The sequence below is a fragment of the Danio rerio genome, chromosome 4 (genome assembly GCF_052040795.2).
Source record: "Danio rerio strain M-AB ecotype USA chromosome 4, GRCz13ab, whole genome shotgun sequence".
Taxonomy (NCBI): domain Eukaryota; kingdom Metazoa; phylum Chordata; class Actinopteri; order Cypriniformes; family Danionidae; genus Danio; species Danio rerio.
In genome coordinates this window covers 39,214,910-39,231,317 of record NC_141024.2, presented here as the reverse complement: position 1 = coordinate 39,231,317, position 16,408 = coordinate 39,214,910, and the positions used below count along the sequence as shown (strand labels likewise).

General features: G+C 45.1%; 1 long non-coding RNA gene, 8 other non-coding genes and 1 pseudogene across 10 annotated transcripts in view; 8 read left to right on the top strand and 2 right to left on the bottom strand.

The window, feature by feature from the left end:
- The window catches only part of LOC148680332 (uncharacterized), a 406,127-nt gene that overhangs the window by 88,581 nt on the left and 301,138 nt on the right, over positions 1–16,408 (bottom strand). The gene's annotated exons all lie outside the window — the stretch shown is intronic.
- The window catches only part of LOC148680383 (uncharacterized), a 106,886-nt pseudogene that overhangs the window by 79,258 nt on the left and 11,220 nt on the right, over positions 1–16,408 (bottom strand). The gene's annotated exons all lie outside the window — the stretch shown is intronic.
- trnag-gcc (transfer RNA glycine (anticodon GCC)) lies at positions 1,947–2,017 on the top strand. Its single transcript has one exon. It is a non-coding gene; the product is annotated as a tRNA-Gly (tRNA).
- trnag-gcc (transfer RNA glycine (anticodon GCC)) lies at positions 3,217–3,287 on the top strand. Its single transcript has one exon. It is a non-coding gene; the product is annotated as a tRNA-Gly (tRNA).
- trnag-ccc (transfer RNA glycine (anticodon CCC)) lies at positions 5,124–5,194 on the top strand. The gene has a single exon. It is a non-coding gene; the product is annotated as a tRNA-Gly (tRNA).
- On the top strand, positions 5,283–5,353 carry trnag-ccc (transfer RNA glycine (anticodon CCC)). Its single transcript has one exon. It is a non-coding gene; the product is annotated as a tRNA-Gly (tRNA).
- trnar-ccu (transfer RNA arginine (anticodon CCU)) lies at positions 5,442–5,512 on the top strand. The gene has a single exon. It is a non-coding gene; the product is annotated as a tRNA-Arg (tRNA).
- On the top strand, positions 6,078–6,148 carry trnag-gcc (transfer RNA glycine (anticodon GCC)). Its single transcript has one exon. It is a non-coding gene; the product is annotated as a tRNA-Gly (tRNA).
- trnag-ccc (transfer RNA glycine (anticodon CCC)) lies at positions 10,687–10,757 on the top strand. The gene has a single exon. It is a non-coding gene; the product is annotated as a tRNA-Gly (tRNA).
- trnar-ccu (transfer RNA arginine (anticodon CCU)) lies at positions 11,482–11,552 on the top strand. The gene has a single exon. It is a non-coding gene; the product is annotated as a tRNA-Arg (tRNA).

Here is a 16,408-nt window from a genome sequence, read left to right as displayed (position 1 = left end):
TGCAAGCTATGAAAACAAATGGTTTAGATCTTACCTTGAAGGTAGAGGTTACCATGTCAGTATAGGTGACCATAGGTGGAGGTGGACACCCATGACGTGTGGAATCCCACAAGGCTCGATTCTGGCACCTCTCCTGTTCAACCTTTACATGCTCCCTCTGAGCCAAATAATGAGAAAGAACCAAATCTCCTACCACACCTATGCTGATGACACTCAGATCTACCTAGCCTTACTGCCTAATGACTACAGCCCCATTGACACCCTCTACCAATGCATTGATGAAATGAGCAATTGGATGTGCCAAAACTTTCTTCAGTTAAACAAAGAGAAAACTGAAATGATTGTGTTTGGAAACAAAGATGAGGTTCTCAAGGTAAATGCGTACCTTGGCACTAAAGGTCAAACGACAAAAAATAAGGTCAAGAATCTTGGTGTGACTCTTGAGTCAGATCTGAGTTTCAACAGTCATGTCAAAGCAGTCAGTAAATCAGCATACTATCATCTCAAAAACATAGCAAGAATCAGATGCTTTGTTTCTAGTGAAAATTTAGAAAAACTTGTTCATGCTTTTATCAGCAGCAGGGTGGATTACTGTAATGGACTCCTCACTGGTCTTCCTAAAAAGACAGTCAGACAGTTGCAGCTCATCCAGAACGCTGCAGCCAGAATTCTGACCAGAACCAGAAAATCAGTCAATCACACCTGTCCTCAGGTCTTTACACTGGCTGCCAGTTACATTGAGAATAGATTTTAAAGTATTATTACTGGTCTATAAATCACTAAATGGCCTAGGACCTAAATCCATCACAGATATGTTCACTGAATACAAACCTAACAGATCACTCAGATCATTAGGATCATATAAACTAGAAGTTCCAAGAGTTCAGTCAAAGCAGGGTGAATCGGCTTTTAGCCACTATGCCCCTCGCTGCTGGAATCAGCTTCCAGAAATGATCAGATGTGCTCCAACATTAGGCACATTCAAATCAAGACTGAAAACACATCTGTTTAGCTGTGCCTTTACTGAATGAGCACTGTGCTGCGTCCGACAGATTGCACTATCATGTTTTCATCATCTCTTTTTTATTTTTATTTTACTTGTTTCTTTTATTCTTGTTTATGTAAAGCACTTTGAATTGCCATTGTGTATGAAATGTGCTATATAAATAAACTTGCCTTGCCTGCCACGTGGGAGACCCGGGTCCGATTCCTGGCCAATGCAATTCCTGTTTTGTGTTGCTACTCTTCCAGCTCTGGGTAACAGCCTTGCAGCAATCACAACCCACTAGGACAGCAATATGAGCATATCAGCATTGGTGGATCAGTGGTAGAATTCTCGCCTGCCATGCAGGAGACCCGGGTCCGATTCCCGACCAACGCAGTTCCTGTTTTGTGTTGCTACTCTTCCAGCTCTGGGTAACAGCCGTGCAGCAATCACAACCCACTAGGACAGATGTATGAGCATATCAGCATTGGTGGTTCAGTGGTAGAAATCTCGCCTACCACGCGGGAGACCCGGCTCCGATTCCCGGCAAATGCAAATCCTATTTTGTGTTGCTACTCTTCCAGCTCTGGGTTACAGCCTTGCAGCAATCACAACCCACTAGGACAGCAATATGAGCATATCAGCATTGGTGGATCAGTGGTAGAATTCTCGCCTGCCATGCAGAAGACCCGGGTCCGATTCCCGACCAACGCAGTTCCTGTTTTGTGTTGCTACTCTTCCACCTCTGGATAACAGCCTTGCAGCAGTCACACCCCACTAGGGCAGCAAAATGAGCATATCAGCATTGGTGGTTCACTGGTAGAATTCTCGCCTGGCACGCGGGAGACACGGGTCGGATTCCTGGCCAATGCAAATCCTGTTTTTTGTTGCTACTCTTCCAGGTCTGGGTACCAGCCTTGCAGCAATCACACCCCACTAGGAGAGCAGAGTGAACATATCAGCATTGGTGGTTCAGTGGTAGAATTCTCGCCTGCCACGCGGGAGACCCGGGTCCGATTCCCGGCCAATGCAAATCCTGTTTTGTGTTGCTACTCTTCCAGCTCTGGGTTACAGCCTTGCAGCAATCACAACCTACTAGGACAGCAATATGAGCATATCAGCATTGGTGGATCAGTGGTAGAATTCTCGCCTGCCGTGCAGGAGACCCGGGTCCGATTCCCGACCAACGCAGTTCTTGTTTTGTGTTGCTACTCTTCCAGCTCTGGGTAACAGCCTTGCAGCAATCACAACCCACTAGGACAGAAGTATGAGCATATCAGCATTGGTGGTTCAGTGGTAGAAATCTCGCCTACCACACGGGAGACCCGGGTCCGATTCCTGGCAAATGCAAATCCTATTTTGTGTTGCTACTCTTCCAGCTCTGGGTAACAGCCTTGCAGCAATCACACCCCACTAGGACAGCCGTAAGAACATATCAGCATTGGTGGTTCAGTGGTAGAATTTTCGCCTCCCACGTAGGAGACCTGATCCGATTCCCGGCAAATGCAAATCCTATTTTGTGTTGCTACTCTTCCAGCTCTGGGTAACAGCCTTGCAGCAATCACACCCCACTAGGACAACCGTAAGAACATATCAGCATTGGTGGTTCAGTGGTAGAATTTTCGCCTCCCACGTAGGAGACCTGATCCGATTCCCGGCCAATGCAATTCCTGTTTTGTGTTGCTGCTCTTCCAGCTCTGGGTAACAGCCTTGCAGCAATCACACCCCACTAGGACAACTCTATGAGCATATTAGCATTGGTGGTTCAGTGGTAGAATTCTTGCCTGCCACGTGGGAGATTCAGGTGCGATTCCCTGCCAATGCAAATTGTGTTTTGTGTTGCTACTCTTCCAGCTCTGGGTAACAGCCTTGCAGAAATCACAACCCACAAGGACAGCAGTATGAGCATATCAGCGTTGGTGGTTCAGTGGTAAAATTCCCATTTGTGATGCGGGAGATCTGTGTCCGTTTTCCGACCAATAAAATTCATGTTTTGTGTTGCTACTCTTCCAGCTCTGGGTAACAGCCTTGCAGCAATCACACCCAACTAGGAGAGCAGTATGGGCATATCAGCATTGGTGGCTCACTGGTAGAGTTGTCGCCTGCCACGCAGGAGACCCGAGTACGATTCCTGGCCAATGCAAATACTGTTTTTTGTTGCTACTCCTCCAGGTCTAGGTACCAGCCTTGCAGCAATCACACCCCACTAGGAGAGCAGTGTGAACATATCAGCATTGGTGGTTCAGTGGTAGAATTCTCGCCTGCCACGCGGGAGACCCGGGTCCGATTCCCGGCCAATGCAAATCCTGTTTTGTGTTGCTACTCTTCCAGCTCTGGGTTACAGACTTGCAGCAATCACAACCCACTAGGACAGCAATATGAGCATATCAGCATTGGTTGATCAGTGGTAGAATTCTCGCCTGCTGTGCAGGAGACCCGGGTCCGATTCCCGACCAACGCAGTTCTTGTTTTGTGTTGCTAATCTTCCAGCTCTGGGTAACAGCCTTGCAGCAATCACACCCCTCTAGGACAGATGTTTGAGCATATTAGCATTGGTGGTTCAGTGGTAGTATTCTCGCCTGCCACGTGGGAGATATGGGTCCGATTCCCAGTTAATGCAATTTTTCTTTTGTGTTGCTACTCTTCCAGCTCTGGGTAACCGCCTTGCAGCAATCACAACCTACTAGGACAGAAGTATGAGCATATCAGCATTGGTGGTTCAGTGGTAGAAATCTCGCCTACCACGCGGGAGACCCGGGTCCGATTCCTGGCAAATGCAAATCCTATTTTGTGTTGCTACTCTTCCAGCTCTGGGTAACAGCCTTGCAGCAATCACACCCCACTAGGACAACCATAAGAACATATCAGCATTGGTGGTTCAGTGGTAGAATTTTCGCCTCCCACGTAGGAGACCTGATCCGATTCCCGGCCAATGCAATTCCTGTTTTGTGTTGCTGCTCTTCCAGCTCTGGGTAACAGCCTTGCAGCAATCACACCCCACTAGGACAACTCTATGAGCATATTAGCATTGGTGGTTCAGTGGTAGAATTCTCGCCTGACACGTGGGAGATTCAGGTGTGATTCCCCGCCAATGCAAATTGTGTTTTGTGTTGCTACTCTTCCAGCTCTGGGTTACAGCCTTGCAGCAATCACAAACCACTAGGACAGCAGTATGAGCATATCAGCGTTGGTGGTTCAGTGGTAAAATTCCCATTTGTGATGCGGGAGATCTGTGTCTGTTTTCCGACCAATAAAATTCATGTTTTGTGTTGCTACTCTTCCAGCTCTGGGTAACAGCCTTGCAGCAATTACACCCAACTAGGAGAGCAGTATGGGCATATCAGCATTGGTGGTTCACTGGTAGAGTTGTCGCCTGCCACGCGGGAGACCCGAGTACGATTCCTGGCCAATGCAAATCCTGTTTTGTATTGCTAATCTTCCAGCTCTGGGTAACAGCCTTGCAGTAATCACACCCCACTAGGACAGAAGATTGAGCATATCAGCATTTGTGGTTCAGTGGTAGATTTCTCACCTGCCACGCGGGAGATCCGGGTCCGATTCCTGGCCAATGCAAATCCTGTTTTGTGTTGCTACTCATCCAGCTCTGGGTAACAGCCTTGCAGCAATCACACCCCACTAGGACAGCAGTATGAGCATATCAGCAATGGTGGTTTAGTGGTAGAATTCTCCCGTCCCACGCAGGGGACCCGTGTCCGATTCCCGGCCAACGCAGTTCCTGTTTTGTGTTGCTTCTCTTCCAGCTCTGGGTAACAGCCTTGCAGCAATCACACCCTACTAGGACAAATGTTTGAGCATATGAGCATTGGTGCTTCAGTGGTAGTATTCTCGCCTGCCACGCGGGAGACATGGGTCTGATTCCCAGCCAATGCAATTTTTCTTTTGTGGTGCTACTCTTCCAGCTCTGGGTACCAGCCTTGCAGCAATCACACCCCACTAGGGGAGCACTGTGAACATATCAGCATTGGTGGTTCAGTGGTAGAATTCTCGTGTGCCACGCGGGAGACCCGGGTCCGATTCCTGGCAAATGCAAATCCTATTTTGTGTTGCTACTCTTCCAGCTCTGGGTAACAGCCTTGCAGCAATCACACCCTACTAGGAGAGCAGTATGAGCATATCAGCATTGGTGGTTCAGTGGTAGAATTCTCGCCTCCCACGCGGAAGACCCGGGTCCGATTCCCGGCCAATGCAATTTCTTTTTTGTGTTTCTAATCTTCCAGCTCTGGGTAACAGCCTTGCAGCAATCACACCCCACAAGGACAGATGTACGAGCATATCAGCATTGGTGGTTCAGTGGTAGAATTCTTGCCTCCCACGCGGGAGACCCGGGTCCGATTCCCGGCCAATGCAATTTCTCTTCTGTGTTGCTACTCATCCAGCTCTGGGTAATAGCCTTGCAGCAATCACACCCCACTAGGACAGTAGTAACAGCATATCAGCATTGGTGGTTCAATGGTAGAATTCCTGCCTCCTATGCAGGAGACCCGGGTATGATTCCCAGCCAATGCAATTCCTGTTTTGTGTTGCTACTCTTCCAGCTCTGGGTAACTGCCTTGCAGCAATCACACCCCACTTGAGCTGCAGTATTTGCATATCAGCACTGGTGGTTCACTGGTAGAATTTTTTCCTGCTATGAGGGAGACCTGGGTTCCATTCCTGGCTAATGCAATTGCTGTTTTGTGTGGCTCCTGTAACAACTCTGGTTGACGACCTTTTAGCACTCACATAACACAAAGGCAAAAAACAACATGGGTCAGCATTGGTGGTTCAGTGGTGGAATTCTTGCCTGCCACGCTGGAGACCTGGGTCCAATTCCCAGCCAATGCGATTCCTGTTTTGTGTTGCTACTCTTCCAGCTCTGGGTAACAGCCTTGCAGCAATCACACCCCACTAGGGCAGCAAAATAAGCATATCAGCATTGGTGGTTCACTGGTAGAATTCTCACCTGCCACGTGGGAGACATGGGTTGGATTCCTGGCCAATGCAAATCCTGTTTTTTGTTGCTACTCTTCCAGGTCTGGGTACCAGCCTTGCAGCAATCACACCCCACTAGGAGAGCAGTGTGAACATATCAGCATTGGTGGTTCAGTGGTAGAATTCTCGCCTGCCGCGCGGGAGACCCGGGTCCGATTCCCGGCCAATGCAAATCCTGTTTTGTGTTGCTACTCTTCCAGCTCTGGGTTACAGCCTTGCAGCAATCACAACCCACTAGGACAGCAATATGAGCATATCAGCATTGGTGGATCAGTGGTAGAATTCTCGCCTGCCGTGCAGGAGACCCGGGTCCGATTCCCGACCAACGCAGTTCTTGTTTTGTGTTGCTAATCTTCCAGCTCTGGGTAACAGCCTTGCAGCAATCACACCCCTCTAGGACAGATGTTTGAGCATATTAGCATAGGTGGTTCAGTGGTAGTATTCTCGCCTGCCACGTGGGAGATATGGGTCCGATTCCCAGTTAATGCAATTTTTCTTTTGTGTTGCTACTCTTCCAGCTCTGGGTAACAGCCTTGCAGCAATCACAACCCACTAGGACAGAAGTATGAGCATATCAGCATTGGTGGTTCAGTGGTAGAAATCTCACCTACCACACGGGAGACCCGGGTCCGATTCCTGGCAAATGCAAATCCTATTTTGTGTTGCTACTCTTCCAGCTCTGGGTAACAGCCTTGCAGCAATCACACCCCACTAGGACAGCCGTAAGAACATATCAGCATTGGTGGTTCAGTGGTAGAATTTTCGCCTCCCACGTAGGAGACCTGATCCGATTCCCGGCAAATGCAAATCCTATTTTGTGTTGCTACTCTTCCAGCTCTGGGTAACAGCCTTGCAGCAATCACACCCCACTAGGACAGCCGTAAGAACATATCAGCATTGGTGGTTCAGTGGTAGAATTTTCGCCTCCCACGTAGGAGACCTGATCCGATTCCCGGCCAATGCAATTCCTGTTTTGTGTTGCTGCTCTTCCAGCTCTGGGTAACAGCCTTGCAGCAATCACACCCCACTAGGACAACTCTATGAGCATATTAGCATTGGTGGTTCAGTGGTAGAATTCTCGCCTGCCACGTGGGAGATTCAGGTGCGATCCCCTGCCAATGCAAATTGTGTTTTGTGTTGCTACTCTTCCAGCTCTGGGTAACAGCCTTGCAGCAATCACAACCCACTAGGACAGCAGTATGAGCATATCAGCGTTGGTGGTTCAGTGGTAAAATTCCCATTTGTGATGCGGGAGATCCGTGTCCGTTTTCCGACCAATAAAATTCATGTTTTGTGTTGCTACTCTTCCAGCTCTGGGTAACAGCCTTGCAGCAATCACACCCAACTAGGAGAGCAGTATGGGCATATCAGCATTGGTGGTTCACTGGTAGAGTTGTCGCCTGCCATGCGGGAGACCCGAGTACGATTCCTGGCCAATGCAAATCCTGTTTTGTGTTGCTAATCTTCCAGCTCTGGGTAACAGCCTTGCAGCAATCACACCCCACTAGGACAGAAGATTGAGCATATCAGCATTGGTGGTTCAGTGGTAGATTTCTCACCTGCCACGCGGGAGATCCGGGTCCGATTCCCGGCCAACGCAGTTCCTGTTTTGTGTTGCTTCTCTTCCAGCTCTGGGTAACAGCCTTGCAGCAATCACACCCTACTTTGACACATGTTTGAGCATATGAGCATTGGTGCTTCAGTGGTAGTATTCTCGCCTGCCACGCGGGAGACATGGGTCCGATACCCAGCCAATGCAATTTTTCTTTTGTGGTGCTACTCTTCCAGCTCTGGGTACCAGCCTTGCAGCAATCACACCCCACTAGGGGAGCTCTGTGAACATATCAGCATTGGTGGGTAGTGGTAGAATTCTCGTGTGCCACGCGGGAGACCTGGGTCCGATTCCCGGCCAATGCAAATCCTGTATTGTGTTGCTACTCTTCCAGCTCTGGGTTACAGCCTTGCAGTAATCACAACCCACTAGAACAGCAATATGAGCATATCAGCATTGGTGGATCAGTTGGAAAAATTCTCAACTGCCATGCAGGAGACCCGGGTCCGATTCCCGACCAACGCAGTTCCTGTTTTGTGTTGCTTCTCTTCCAGCTCTGGGTAACAGCCTTGCAGCAATCACACCCCACTAGGACAGATGTATGAGCATAACAGCATTGGTGAGTCAGTGGTAGAAATCTCGCCTACCATGCGGGAGACCTGGGTCTGATTCCCGGCAAATGCAAATCCTGTTTTGTGTTGCTACTCTTCCAGCTCTGGGTAACAGCCTTGCAGCAATCACACCCTACTAGGAGAGCAGTATAAGCATATCAGCATTGGTGGTTCAGTGGTAGAATTCTTGCCTCCCACGTGGGAGACCCGGGTCTGATTCCCGGCCAATGTAATTTCGGTTTTGTGTTTCTAATCTTCCAGCTCTGGGTAACAGCCTTGCAGCAATCACACCCCACTAGGGTTTTATCAAGAAATTTTAAGTGCATGGGGGAAATTTTTAGACGGAGTATTTTACCAAGTAAAGGAAAGAGAAAACTTGTTAAATCAACCTTTGTTTTTAAATAAAAGTATTTTAAAAAAAGGGAAGGAACTATTTTTTAAAAAATGGATGGATGTGGGGATTTTAAGAATAAGGGATGTTCTTTATGAATTCAAAAAGGGATTTTTAACTAAGCAATATATAGTAGACTTAATGGAAGAAGCTAAAGAGGAATACAGTGTAAAGGAAATAGAAAATAAACTTGAAACGCTCAAAGGTGCCATACCAAAAGAATGGATTACAAGAATAGAAAATATGGAAGAATGTGGGAATGAAAAAGTCATACATGTCTATTTAAAAGGAAAGCTTTGTAATTTTAAAGATTGTTTACTGAAAGACTTTTATGTGTACTCTTCCAGCTCTGGGTAACGGCCTTGCAGCAGTCACACCCCACTAGGGCAGCACGATAAGCATATCAGCTTAAATGATTCACTGGTAGGATTCTTGCCTGCCACGCTGGAGACCCAGGTCCGATTCCTGGCCAATGCAATTCCTGTTTTGTGTTGCTACACTTCCAGCTCTGGGTAACAGCCTTGCAGCAATCACACCCCACTAGGCCAGCAGTATGAACATATCAGCAATGGTGGTTTAGTGGTAGAATTCTCGCATCCCATGCAGGGCACCCGGGTCCGATTCCCAGCCAACGCAGTTCCAGTTTTGTGTTGCTACTCTTCCAGCTCTGGGTAACAGCCTTGCAGCAATCACACATCACTAGGACAGCCTTAAGAACATATCAGCATTGGTGGTTCATTGGTAGACTTCTCGCGTCCCACGTGGGAGACCCAGGTCCTATTCTAGGCCAATGCAATTCCTGTTTTGTGTTGCTACTCATCCAGCTCTGGGTAACAGACTTGCAGCAATCACACCCAACTAGGAGAGCAGTATGAGCATATCAGCACAGGTGGTTCACTGGTAGAATTGTCGCCTGCCACGCGGGAGACCCGAGCATGGTTCCTGGCCAATGCAAATCATGTTTTGTGTTGCTAATCTTCCAGCTCTGGGTAACAGCCTTGCAGCAATCACACCCCACTAGGATAGCAATATGACCATATCAGCAATGTTGGTTTAGTGGTAGAATTCTCACCTCCCACGCAGGAGAGCCGGGTCCAATTCCCGGCCAATGCAATTCCTTTTTTGTGTTGCTAATCTTCCAGCTCTGGGTAACAGCCTTGCAGCAATCACACATCACTAGGACAGCCGTAAGCACTTATCAGCACTGGTGGTTCAGTGGTAGAATTCTCACCTCCCACGTGGGAGACCTGGGTCTGTTTCCCGGCCAATGCAATTCCTGTTTTGTGTTGCTACTCTTCCAGCTCTGGGTAACAGCCTTGCAGCAATCACACCCCACTAGGACAGCGCTATGAGCATATCAGCATAGGTGGTTCAGTGGTAGAACTCTCACCTGACATGCGGGAGATCCAGGTGCGACTCCCAGCCAATGCAAATCCTGTTTTGTGTTGCTAATCTTCCAGCTCTGGGTAACAACCTTGCAGCAATCATACCCCACTAGGACAGACAATCAAGCATATCAGCATTGGTGGTTCAGTGGTAGAATTCTCGCCTGCCACGCGGGAGACCCGGGTCCGATTCCTGGCCAATGCAAATCCTGTGTTGTGTTGCTACTCATCCAGCTCTGGGTAACAGCCTTGCAGCAATCACACCCCACTAGGACATGTTTTTGAGCATATCAGTATTGGTGGTTCAGTGGTAGAATTCTCGCCTGCCACGCGGGAGACCCGGGTCCGATTCCCGGCCAATGCAAATCCTGTTTTGTGTTGCTACTCATCCAGCTCTGGGTAACAGCCTTGCAGCAATCACACCCCACTAGGACAGATGAATGAGCATATCAGCATTGGTCGTTCAGTGGTAGTATTCTCGCCTGCCACGTGGGAGACATGGGTCCGATTCCCAGCCAATGCAATTTCTCTTTTGTGTTGCTACTCTTCCAGCTCTGGGTAACAGCCTTGCAGCAATCACAACCCACTAGGACAGCACTATGAGCATATCAGCATTGGTGGTTCGGTGGTAGAACTCTCGCCTCCCACGTGGGAGACCTGAGTGCGATTCCCGGCCAATGCAAATTGTGTTTTGTGTTGCTACTCTTCCAGCTCTGGGTAACAGCCTTGCAGCAATCACACCCCACTAGGACAGATGTATGAGCATATCAGCATTGGTGGTTCAGTGGTAGAATTCTCGCCTCCCACGAGGGAGACCCGGGTCTGATTCCCGGCCAATGCAATCGCTCTTTTGTGTGGCTCCTGTAACAACTCTGGTTGACGGCCTTTTAGCACTCACATAACACAAAGGCAAAAAACAACATGGGTCAGCGTTGGTGGTTCAGTGGTGGAATTCTTGCCTGCCACGCTGGAGACCCGGGTCTAATTCCCGGCCAATGCAATTCCTGTTTTGTGTTGCTACTCTTCCAGCTCTGGGTAATGGCCTTGCAGCAGTCACACCCCACTAGGGCAGCACGATAAGCATATTAGCTTAAATGGTTCACTGGTAGGATTCTTACCTGCCACGCTGGAGACCCGGGTCCGATTCCTGGCCAATGCAATTCCTGTTTTGTGTTGCTACACTTCCAGCTCTGGGTAACAGCCTTGCAGCAATCACACCCCACTAGGCCAGCAGGATGAACATATCAGCAATGGTGGTTTAGTGGTAGAATTCTCGCATCCCACGCAGGGCACCCGGGTCCGATTCTTGGCCAACGCAGTTCCTGTTTTGTGTTGCTTCTCTTCCAGCTCCGGGTAACAGCCTTGCAGCAATCACACCCCACTAGGACAGATATTTGAGCATATCAGCATTGGTGGTTCAGTGGTAGAATTCTCATCTCCCATGCAGGGGACCAGGGTACGAATCCCAGCTAATGCAATTCCTGTTTTGTGTTGCTACTCTTCCAGCTCTGGGTAACTGCCTTGCAGCAATCACACCCCACTAGGACAGTAGTAACAGCATATCAGCGTTGGTGGTTCAGTGGTAGAATTCCTGCCTCCTATGCAGGAGACCCGGGTATGATTCCCAGCCAATGCAATTCCTGTTTTGTGTTGCTACTCTTCCAGCTCTGGGTAACTGCCTTGCAGCAATCACACCCCACTTGAGCTGCAGTATTTGCATATCAGCACTGGTGGTTCACTGGTAGAATTTTTTCCTGCTATGAGGGAGACCTGGGTTCCATTCCTGGCTAATGCAATTGCTGTTTTGTGTGGCTCCTGTAACAACTCTGGTTGACGGCCTTTTAGCACTCACATAACACAAAGGCAAAAAACAACATGGGTCAGCATTGGTGGTTCAGTGGTGGAATTCTTGCCTGCCACGCTGGAGACCTGGGTCCAATTCCCGGCCAATGCAATTCCTGTTTTGTGTTGCTTCTCTTCCAGCTCTGGGTAACAGCCTTGCAGCAATCACACCCCACTAGGACAGTAGTGAGAGCATATCAGCATTGGTGGTTCAGTGGTACAATTCTTGCCTCCCATGCGGGAGACCCGGGTCCGATTCCTGGCCAATGCAATTCCTATTTTGTGTTGCTACTTTTCCAGCTCTGGGTAACAGCCTTGCAGCATTCACACCCAACTAGGACAGCAGTATGAGCATATCAGCATTGGTGGTTCACTGGTAGAATCCTCACCTGCCACGTGGGAGACCTGGGTCAGATTCCCAGCCAATGCAAATCCTATTTTGTGTTGCTACTCATCCAGCTCTGGGTAACAGCCTTGCAGAAATCACACCCCACTAGGACAGCAGTATAAGCATATCAGCATTGGTGGTTTAGTGGTAGAATTCTCGTCGAAGTAAAGCCAAAACATTTAATGAAGTAAAAAGAGATGATGGGGTAGTTGTAGAAACAAATGATGGAATATTGGATGAAATTAAAAATTACTATGACAAGTTATTTAGTGCAGAAGGTGTGATAGAGGAGGACAAAGCAGAATTACTAAAACAAATAAAAACAACAGCAGGAGAGATAGAAAAAAAGGAATGCGATGAACAAATAAACAAGGAAGAAATAAAAAGAGCAATTAACGAGTTAAATAAAAATAAAAGTCCAGGAATAGATGGGTTGGGGAATGAGTTTTATATAGTTTTTAAAGATATTTTAACTGGAATTTTAAAAGAGGTATATGAGGAGATTTTTAAGGAAGGAGAATTAAATTTAAGAATGGGAATGGGATTAATGAAATTGATATATAAAAGGAAAGGAGGGAAAATTATTTAAAGATTTACAGACCAATAACAATGCTAAATACAGATTTAAAAATTTTATCTAAAGTTTTAGCCAACAGACTAAAAGAAATAACGCCTAGTATAATAAAAACAAACCAGGTATACTGAGTAAAGGGAAGAGACATAGCGGACACAACAATTAGCATTAAAGACACAATAAGATACATAAATGAAAAGAAAAAAAGAGGCATTTTAATTAGCTTGGATTTTGAAAAGGCATTCGATAGAGTTGAGCACAGTTTTTTATTTGATATTTTACAGAGTTTTGGATTTGAGGAGAATTTTAAAAAATGGATTGGTATTTTATACAAAGGGGCAACAACAAGAATTAAATGTAATGGTTTTTTAACAAAAAAATGTAAACATTACATGATCGATCAGACAAGGGTGTCCGCTATTAGCTCTTTTATATTCATTAGTGGCAGAACCCTTGGGATTAATGATAAAACAAGATGAGGAGATAAAGGGAATAGGACTTGATGGACAAGAAACAAAAATATTCCAATACGCAGATGATACAACTCTTTTAATGAAAGATATCGAAAGTGTAAAGAAAGCGATGCAAATAGTGCAGAAATACTGTCGAGGATCAGGAGCAAAAATAAATGAAAGTAAAACGGAATACATGAGATTAGGAGAGGTAGGGAATTTAGCAGAGCTGTTCACTTTTAAAGAAACTAAAGAAATCAAGATTTTAGGAGTTTTAATGGGGAAGGATGAAAAGAAAGCAGATGATACAATGTGGGAGGAAGTGCTTGGAGGGATTGAGAAAAGACTAATATTCTGGAAAAACAGGACATTAACATTAAAAGGGAAGGTTTTAGTGTTAAATGTTTTAATGGTGTCAAAATTGTGGTATATTTTATATGTGTCTGCAATGCCGATGTGGGCAGAAAAAAGGCAGAAAAAATGTTTTTTAGATTTTTTATGGGAGGGGAAACCAGCAAAAATAGCACATGCCACTTTAATAGGGGAAGTGGATAAGGGAGGACTGGGGTTGATGGACGTAGAGCAAAGAAAAAATAGTTTGAGGGTCAAAATAATAAAAAAGTAATTTGACAAAGAAACTGACACAACGTGGAAAGGAACTGTGGGATATTTTTTAAATAAATGTGGTAATTTTAATTTGGGGGACAGTATTTTATGGATGAAAACAAAAAACTGGATGGCGGAGAGGGTGCCGGACTTTTAAAAAGAATTGTTAAGAGCTTGGGGCAAATTTTTAAACAATGTGCATTTTAAACCTCTAGGAAGAGAGAACATTTTAAATCAGCCTCTTTTCTTAAACAACTGCATTTTAAATCAAGGGAGGGATTTTTTCAAGAAATGGTGGGTGGCAGGAATAGTAAAAGTAAGAGATATTTTATATGAGTTTAAAAAAGGTTTTTTTACCAGTACAATGCATTATTGATGCCATGGAAGAAGCAAAGGAAGAATATAGCAGACAAGAAATAAAAAAATAAGTATGAAATAATTAAAACTGCAATCCCTCAAGAATGGATTCAAAAAAATTGAAAATAAAGAAGATGACGTTGATGGAATGGAAGTGTATGTGAGAATAGGGGAGAAATTGAATGATTTTAAGGAATGTACGGTGAAAAGTTTTTATTGTGTTTTTAGGGATGCAGTTTTTAAGAAACCTGTGGCAAATGTATACTGGATGCAAAAATACGAGATAACAAATGAGAACAACATATGGGAAAACATGAGAGGTGTTTTTATACAAACAAAACTGGCAAACTTAGAATATTTTATTAGACGCAGAGTGATTTTTACTGATGCTATTTTAAATAAAATTGGGATGGAACAAGATGCAACACACTGTAAACCCAAATGTTCAAAATAATTAAATTGATTGAGTTGTAAAAACTCAATTTTCTAAAGTAGTTCTACTAACTTAAAAAGTTTAAGTTTGTGTAACTTTTTTATAGGTTTTGAGTGAATTGAACTTATTATTTTTGATTAACTGGAACTTGCTCATTAAGTAAGTTCCACTTAGGAGTATAATTTAACTTTACTTGTTAATGTCAATGTCATTTGTATTTATATAGCACTATTAAACACAACAAAAGGTTGACAATGTGCTGCAAAATAAAAATCACAAAGATATATATATATATAAAATATAGTTTCAACACGCTATCTGCGTTTGAAATAAGTACCATTTGTGTGTGTGTGTGATTAAGCAATTGTTTTGTCATTTTTTAATTAAATTATATACATATAAACAGGCTAAAATAAACAGAACAGCTGGTTTAATGTAAGCCCAAAATAGAAAATTCTATTAGATATAATATATCTATTATTATTACAGGCAGTAAAATATGCCGCTGATGTTTCTGTGACATTTTATTGGCTCACGAGGTTCACGTGCTCCAAGTTCAGCGTGAGACTTTTGCGACATTGTGGGAACGCACAATGCTTCACTTTTGGCGCCACAAAATACTGCAGTGAGTGAGGAGGATTTCAGCTTCAAGCTTTCGGCAGTTATCAGGACCTCTGGTGTCACGGTAAGTGTTACATGCATTATAAACATGGTCTTATTTTGTAAAAAGTTAGACAAAACTTTAAATAGCATTCACCTGTTACGTATATTCATATTCAAAAGTAATGGATGTCTCGCGACTCGCGAGGAATAACCGATGAAATGGGCCTGATACAAACACCCATCGAAGCATATTTTACACATTACATTAGCTAACTTCTATATAATTTTTGAACGATTCGTAGTCTATATTTCCGCTTGCTCGACATTAGGCGCTTAGATTGTAACTGACACGCGATTTAAAAATAAGCATCTAGTGTTGCCAGATGTAACTTGACTGATTCCAGTCTCAAAACCCGCCGAAATTCAACCGCCCAGAAATCTGGAGGCTATCATATGCTGTTCCGAGTTGAGGACCGGGAGGTGTTATCTGGGGCTGAGGGGAACGTCGTTGCCAAGACGGCCAAAGTTTCTTTACCCACCTATGTCATTTTTACCCGCACAGTATTTAAAACCGTCTAAGTAATTGTGCTGGGAAACCGCTCAATCTGGCAACACTGAATCCGTCAGGCTTTAGCTGTGTCTTATTTCAGAGGCTGCGCCCTCCGAAGGATGTAGACTTCAAAGGTGACTGCCTCCTTAGTAAGTCATGTCATAGTCTATTTTTAAACGTGTTTAGCTATCAAAGTCAAATAAACCTAATTCATACATTTAATCCAGATTTTTCCTTTTTAAAACGTCCTGCCGTTATCAGCGAGCAATGAATCTTGGGATGTTCGAGGCCGCGAAGGATCCACCGGTTGTATACTTCATTACCTGGGAAGTGAAGGACGCATTTTTGAGGCTGCGTTTGAATTTTTTTAAAATGAAACAGCCTTCGGCGCGCCACGATCACGCATCGCACTTCGAATGCATCATTCGGCGGATGCAGCCTCTGAAATGAGACACAGCTTTTGTCTGCTGTGTTAAAAACGATATAACTTGGAAAACATACTTTCCACAATGTGTTGGTGTGCCATTGATACAAACTGGGGACTTGGAGGGAGAGCAAGTGTCATTGTAGAAATGTGTCTAAACACTTAAGTGTATTTTAAGTCTAGTATGGAAAAATAATATATAACTGTTGCACTTTAGTTTTGACTGATGACATCTGTTTAGAGATAAAACAGTGATGTAGTCC